General features: G+C 52.2%; 1 pseudogene; it reads left to right on the plus strand.

Moving 5' to 3' along the window:
• Positions 1–3,443: 3,443 nt before the first annotated feature.
• On the plus strand, positions 3,444–6,236 carry LOC513690 (elongation factor 1-alpha, oocyte form-like; annotated as a pseudogene).
• The last annotated feature ends 1,546 nt before the right edge of the window (positions 6,237–7,782 follow it).

A 7,782-nucleotide genomic window follows, 5' to 3' on the forward strand; every position in this document is an offset into this window, starting at 1 on the left:
GCAACCGCCAATTACACTGGCTGGGAAAGTCAGTCTATCAGGAGCACTTACCCTTCAGCTGATTTCAATGTCAGAAAACCTCTTAATTCTGATTATTCCTTCAGTTCGGAGTCAGCCAAGACTACAGACATACTATGTAAAGGACTTAAATGGAAGAAGTATAACAATAATAATTCTTAATGAGGAGACAGTCTGGCTCAGCAGAAGCCTGGAAACCTGGAGATGGAGGAGTATCCTCCTATTTCTTCACTAATGTGTTCTGTGACCTTGGGCAAATTGTTGGGTCTGTGCAGCACTTGGCTCTCAGCGAGTGGAGTCTGGCAATGCAAGGCAGGGAGAGGAAGACAGGACCAGAGGAGACACTGGTTATGGATCACTTGCCACATGCCAGGCACTGCGCAGGACGACTGAGTTCACTGCTCGAGAAAGCGGGAGGTAAGAATTACCCCCATATTACAGATGAGGAGACAGAGGCTCAGAGACAGTCAATTCCCACAGCTAGGAAGTAGAGGAGGCAGAATGTAGACTCAGGTCTACCTGATTCTTAGGTGAAATTCCGTTACACGCCTGATTTGCCTTTGTGCTATTTCAAAGAGGCTCAAACAAGACAGATTATGTCATCATAAGTAGTAAGGCTCATAGCAAGACTGATAGTAAGACGGGAATTTCAGATCCAGATCAGGGAGTGAGCTCAATTGCTCTGGATGGAAGGGCTGGAGACTCAGGAAGGGGTCTAGACTCTGACCCTTGCAGTGGTCCCCAACCTTTCTGGCACCAGGGACTGGCCTGGTGGAAGGCAGTTTTTCTACGGATGGAACTGGGGGTGTCGTGGGGGATGGTTCGGGCGGCATTGCGAGGGGCAGGGAGCGACAGGCCCTGAGGAGCTTGACTTTGGGATGAGAGAGAAGATGCTGACAAAGGCATGTGTTCCCCATCTGGGTGGCAAGTGCTTCTGTTGGCACTTCTGGTCCCCTCCGCCCACTTCTGAATCCCCTTGTATTTATGTGGAACACGCGTCAGCTGCACCCCCTGGCTGAGACGTATCCCCTTCTTCCGGGACTCCTGCAGTGGCCTCCTAAGGGGTTTTCTGACTCCAGCCTCAGCCTCTTGGAGCCTCTCCTCACTGAAGGAACAGTAATTTTCCCCCTGAGGACAATAAAGAGTAATCAAGAGATTCAAGCCAGGGGATTACATAATTAGACTTACAGTTTAGGAAAATTAAACTCTGAGCAATTAATGCATGATGATCTTCCCCTTTTATCTCTTTAGCCATTGTTTCCTTCCACTCATTCCCTCCAGGCAAACTGAGTCCAGAACTGTCCTTAACGGATTATTCTGCCCGACAAGCCCCTCTGCCTGATGCCCACGCCTGTGATCTTGCTGAAACATTTCTATGAAGCAGTCCTCCTCTCCCCACATACTTGGGAAGCCCCCCAAAGACCTTCACTCACAGCCCTCACAACTCACTTGTTACTTTGAAATGGCTTCTTTGTCTCCCTTCCAGAGTCTCCTGGTCTCCCTCAGAGACCAGGGCTGCACCACTCCCACAACAGTCACAGCTCCCAGGGCTCCACTAGATGTTAGCGGAATAAGTGGCTCTGCCTCTTCTCTTCTGAAAGGTGACCGGATGAGGGAAATACACTAACTGTGGGGACCAAGACACCGCAGAACCTTGGGACAATCCTTTGACCATCTTGGGCTTCCCTCGTGGCTCAGATGGTAAAGAATCTGCCTGCAATGCAGAAGACATGGGTTTAATCCATGGGTTGGGAAGATCTCCTGGAGGAGGGAATGGCCACCACTCCAGTATTCTTGCCCAGAGAATTCTATGGACAGAGGATCCTGGTGGGTTGCAGTTCATGGAGTCACAGAGTTGGACATGACTGAGTGACTAACCCTTTCAGTTTCACTTTAACCATCTTAGACCTTGATTCTTCTATAAAATCAGGAGAGAAAAGAGACAGATGTTTTCTGAGGATCCATCTTCTCTGACATTCCAGCTTTTTGATTCCTTAGGCACAAAGGTGAAAATGGTGATTTAAGAACAAGAAGTGGGGAATTGTCCTGGTGGTCCAGTGGCTAAGACTCCACACTCCCAATGCAAGTTCTGGGTTTGATCCCTGGTAGGGGGACTAGATCCCACATGACACACCTAAAGATCCTGCATGCCACAGCTAAGACCTGGCACAGCCAAATAAATAAAGAGAATAAATATTAAAAAAAAAAAAAAGAACAAGAAACAAGCAACGCTCAAGGAGGTGGGCCTCAATGGGATGGGGAAACTCAAAGTCTAGAGTATTGGCCTCCTGGGCCCAGGCCAGGGCTGTGGAGAGCAACTGGAGGCCATGAGCCTTGGCTGAATGACTGAGCGCTGCCAAGAGCCTTCCTGGGGAGGAAGGAGGACATATTCAGCCTCAGGGAAAACCCCAAGTAGCCACAGTCCAGCCTCGAAGCAAGTGCCTCCCCCACCCCCCGGAAGTCCTGGACTGCTGACTGGAAGGAGCCCCAGAACGACCACTGACTCTCAGGGAGCCTGAGAGCTCTTCCCAACAAAGTCTCGTCATGACTGCTTCCTGATTCCGAGTCCTCAGCCCCTGGCGGTATCGAGCACTATACTTCCCAGTGCATTGCACGAATGAATGAAAGGTCACAGCTATTAAAGCACCTTAGTCTTGGGAAGTCACATGCAAAGTCTGATGCCATGCAGAATTCATTCTTATCTTCTTATTTTTTTCTTATTTCCCAAATCTTCCCTTCCCCGACTCCACCCACACACTCACTTATCCAGGCTTTCTTCATCTGAATATCGAATCAGTCAGAGAAAAAGTCTGCAAAATTGGGTTTGGGGGTAGGGAGTGGCATTCCCTACCCAGCTCTGGTGTCAGATTTGGGTGGAACCAGAGGCAGGCCCAGGGCTGGGCTTATAAAAGCAGCAGGTAAGACAGCCATTCGCTACTGTCACAGCTGCTGCAGCTCCTGCTGGATCGTCTTTGGTCCCTCTTCTCTGAAGGTAGGCGTTGGCAAGGGGCAGAGGACCACCTTCAGGCTATGGGATGGCAGGGTTTCTTGAATATGGAGTGGGCTGGGGGGGTGTTGGGTGGGGAATTGGAAGGATGGGAGATATGTGGGGGAATGGCTGAGTCCCCACATGTTCTGGGGAAGGAGGGAGGGGCCAGGACCGCTTGGAAATCCCAGCTATAGCCCTGGGATGGTGACCCTTGCCAGGGTGCAAGCCTGGCAAGTCCTTTACTTTTCAGCTGGTGCCACCATGTCCCAGGCTCTGAGCTAGGCCACGATGTGGGGAGGGGGTGCTGGGGCAGAGCAGGAGGAGAGGAGGAGTAGCAAGAGGCAGCCTGCCTGCCGGGATGTCTGGGCCTCACTCTCTCCCCACCCTCCCCTCCCGTGCTCCAGTGAAGCAGTGACTGAAAGAAGCAACCACCACAATGGGCAAAGAGAAGACACACATCAATATCGTGGTCATCGGCCACGTGGACTCTGGCAAGTCTACCACCACCGGGCACCTCATCTACAAGTGCTGGGGGGATTGACAAGAGGACCATTGAGAAGTTTGAGAAGGAGGCAGCTGAGGTGAGGCACCCACCCGCGGGGTTGGCTCTAGGAGTGGCGGGGGCTGGGGATGGCAGTCCGCTCTGGCAGGGTCTGGTGGCACAGTGTGGAAGCAGGGCACACTGTGAGGTCTTGGAGTGGCAGCTGAATCCCCCGGGAGAGATCCGGCTGCTCGCCATCAACGTGCTCCTCACTCCTCACCCCTCCCCAGATGGGTAAGGGCTCCTTCAAGTACGGCTGGGTGCTGGACAAACTGAAGGCAGAGAGAGAGCGTGGCATCACCATCGACATCTCCTTGTGGAAGTTTGAGACCAGCAAGTACTATGTCACCATCATCGATGCCCCGGGCCACAGGGACTTCATCAAGAACGTGATCACTGGCACCAGGTAAAGCAGCCCTTGTTCCCAGGTCCCTCCCTTTCGAACCAAGGCAGACTGTAGGGGAGGTGGCTGGCAGAGGGAGGGGAGGAAACTCAGGCTTTGTTTCCTGGGGACGAAGTGCATCATAAGCCTTAGAAGGTTTTCTTTATCCACTCTGACCTTCAGTTCTGACCAATCAGAAGATAGACTCTAATGCGATCCAGACACCATCCTCCTTTCAGGCTGGGGCAGGGACTAGGTTTTCTGACACCCAGACAAATAAATCACCTTGTGGGGCTCCTGACAAAGGAACCGAAAGCTCATGCATGGGACTGAGTAACAGTTTAAGTGGGAGGCAGGACCTCTGCGCACAGCAGCATCCGGGGGATGAAGGCATTTGTCAGTTTCTGGGGAGTGTCCAGCTTGCAAGGGGCCAGGCATTGCCCGCCCGAAGCTCTAGCCAGCCTCCCAGCACATCCGGCGCCCCCTCCCCTAACCAATCTCTTGCCCCCACAATGTCTGCCTCCCGCAGGCTGACTACACTGTGCTCATTGTGGCTGGCGGTGTGGGCGAGTTCGAGGCAGGCATCTCTAAGAACGGGCAGACTTGCGAGCACGCGCTGCTCGCCTACACCTTGGGTGTGAAGCAGCTGATCGTGACGGTCAACAAGATGGACTCGCCCGAGCCTGCCTACAGCGCTGCGCGCTTCCAGGAGATCACCAAGGAAGTGAGCGCCTACATCAGGCAGATCGGCTACAACCTGGCGACCATGGCCTTTGTGCCCATCTCGGGCTGGCACGGGGACAACATGCTGGAGCCCAGCACCAACGTGAGTGCAGGCGGGGTCCATGGGCGGCCGGGTCGGGGGGCAGACGGGTCTTGGTTCTGGGGTGGGCATGCTGGGAGCCACGCCCCTGCCTCATCTCCCCCTTCACTGCATTCCTGTCCCTGCAGATGCCCTGGTTCAAGGGCTGGAAGGTTGAGCGGAAGGAGGGAAACGCCACCGGGGTGACCCTGCTGGAAGCTCTGGATTCCATCCTCCCCCCAACTCGCCCAGTCAACAAGCCCCTGAGGCTGCCGCTACAAGACGTGTACAAGATAGGAGGTGAGGAGCCAGGGCTGGGCGGGCTGAGGGGAGATGCCATTGGAGGACGAGGTCCACTGTCTGACTTGCTGGGCTTCAGATCCTGACTTGTGAGCAGTGCCAAAGCCCCAGAGTTTCCAGTTTATCTGATATGCAGAGGAAACAGCCAGTCGTTGAGTTTGGCACTTCCTCCAGCTCTGTAGGTGACCTTAGCCCTTGATCCCCAGGAAGCCAGCTCTTACCGGGTGGGGCTGGAGTGGTTCTAACCGCCTGCCCTTCTCTTACGCAGGCATCGGCACAGTGCCTGTGGGCCGAATGGAGACCGGCTTCCTGAAGGCCGGCATGGTGGTCACCTTTGCCCCCAGTGGCCTCACCACTGAGGTCAAGTCTGTGGAGATGCACCACGAGGCTCTGTCGGAGGCCCTGCCCGGGGACAACATGGGCTTCCACGTGAAGAATGTGTCTGTGAAGGACCTCTGTCATGGCAACGTGGCTGGAGACAGCAAGAACGACCCCCTGATGGAGACCGGCAGCTTTGTGGCCCAGATGAGCCGCCCAGGAGGCCACAGCCCTTGGTGCGTGGTGGTGGTGGAGACTGCCTCTGAGAAATCAGCCCCGGTTTTGGTGGAGGCCCCAGTCGTCTCGAGCCTTGGCCCTGGCTCACAGGTCCCTGCAGTGATCCTCCTCCTCTCCCTTTCTAGGTGATCGTCCTGAATCATCCAGGACAGATCCAAGCTGGCTATTCTCCGGTGCTGGACTGTCACACAGCCCACATCTCCTGCAGGTTTGCTGAAGTGAGGGAAAAGATCGACCGCCAGGCAAGAAGCTGGAAGACAACCCCAAGGCCCTGAAGTCGGGCGACGCGGCCATTGTGCAGATGGCCCCCGGCAAGGCCATGTGTGTGGAGACCTTCTCTGAGTACTCGCCTCTAGGTGAGCCGGGGCGGATGGCTGCTGAGTCCTGGGAGGAAAACCACTTCTGACTGAGGCCATGGAGCCGTGGCTTCCATGTCTCTTTTCAGAAATCTCACTCTTTTCCTTCCTTCTGTCCCCCAGGCCGTTTTGCTGTGCGGGACATGAGGCAAACTGTGGCTGTTGGCATCATCAAGGCTGTGGAGAAGAAGACAGCGGCTGCGGCCAAGGTCACCAAGTCAGCGGTGAAGGCCAGCAAGAAATGCAGCACGTCCTTCTCCCGCACCATTTTCTCAGCAGCCTCCACTGTATGAGACACTTCTATGACTGAATAAAGTTAGTGGTAAAACTTCTAGCCATTTTGGTTTCCTTCAAGAAGGAAAGCATGAGGTCAGTGAAGAGATTCTGGGTAAAGAACCCATTTAAGGACCATAGGCTTGAAACTGTTTGATGCCCTGGATGGTGAACACACCATTCAGGTCTTAACAGCCTTCTTCTGTTTCCCACAAGGAAGAATTGTTTGGGGATGTGATGAAGTAGAGTCATAATGGCATAGGGTGAGATCCCAGGGCGATACGTGAGTCCAACACCACCATGTCCAAAGGCTTAGTTTTGCCAAGAGAATGCGCTGGTCATAGCAATCACTGTCTTCCAACAATACAAGACTCTACACACGGGCATCACCAGATGGTCAAGGCTGAAATCAGATTGATTATATTCTTTGCAGTCAAAGATGGAGAAGCTCTATACAGTCAGTAAAAACAAGACCAGGAGCTGACTGTGGCTCAGATCATGAACTCCTTACTACCAAATTCAGATTTAATTTAAAAAAGTAGGGAAAACTACTAGACCATTCAGATATGACCTAAATCAAATCACTTGCGGTTACAGTGGAAATGAGAAATAGATTCAAGGGATTAGATTTGATAGACAGACTATGGATGGAGTTGTGTGACATTGTACAAGAGGCAGTGATCAAGACCATCCCCAAGAAAAAGAAATGCAAAAAGGCAAAATGGTTGTCTGAGGAGGCCTTACAAATAGCTGAGAAAAGAGAAGCTAAAGGCTAAACAGAAACGGAAAGATATACCCATTTGAATGGAGAGTTCCGAAGAATAGAAAGGGGAGATAAGAAAACCTACCTCAGTGATCAATGCAAAGAAATAGAGGAAAACAATAGAATGGGAAAGACTAGAAATTTCTTCAAGAAAATTAGAGATACTAAGGGAATATTTCATGCAAAGATGGGCACAATAAAGGACAGAAATGGTATGGACCTAACAGAAGCAGAAGACATTAAGAAGAGGAGGCAAGAATACAGAGTTCAGTTCAGTTGCTCAGTTGTGTCTGACTCTTTGCGACCCCATGATTCGCAGCATGCCAGGCCTCCCTGTCCATCACCATCTCCCAGAGTTCACTCAAACTCATGTCCATCGAGTCAGTGATGCCATCAAGCCATCTCATCCTCTGTCGTCCCCTTCTCCTCCTGCCCCCAATCCCTCCCAGCATCAGAGTCTTTTCCAATGAGTCAACTCTTCGCATGAGGTGGCCAAAGTACTGGAGTTTCAGCTTTAGCATCATTCCTTCCAAAGAACACCCAGGCTGATCTCCTTTAGAATGGACTGGTTGGATCTCCTTGCAGTCCAAGGGACTCTCAAGAGTCTTCTCCAACACCACAGTTCAAAAGCATCAATTCTTCGGCGCTCAGCTTTCTTCACAGTCAAACTCTCACATCCATACATGACCACTGGGAAAACCATAGCCTTAACTAAATGGACCTTTGTTGGCAAAGTAATGTCTCTGCTTTTCAATATGCTATCTAGGTTGGTCATAACTTTTCTTCCAAGAGCAAGGGTCTTT

Source organism: Bos taurus, chromosome 29, assembly GCF_002263795.3.
Source record: "Bos taurus isolate L1 Dominette 01449 registration number 42190680 breed Hereford chromosome 29, ARS-UCD2.0, whole genome shotgun sequence".
Lineage (NCBI taxonomy): Eukaryota > Metazoa > Chordata > Mammalia > Artiodactyla > Bovidae > Bos > Bos taurus.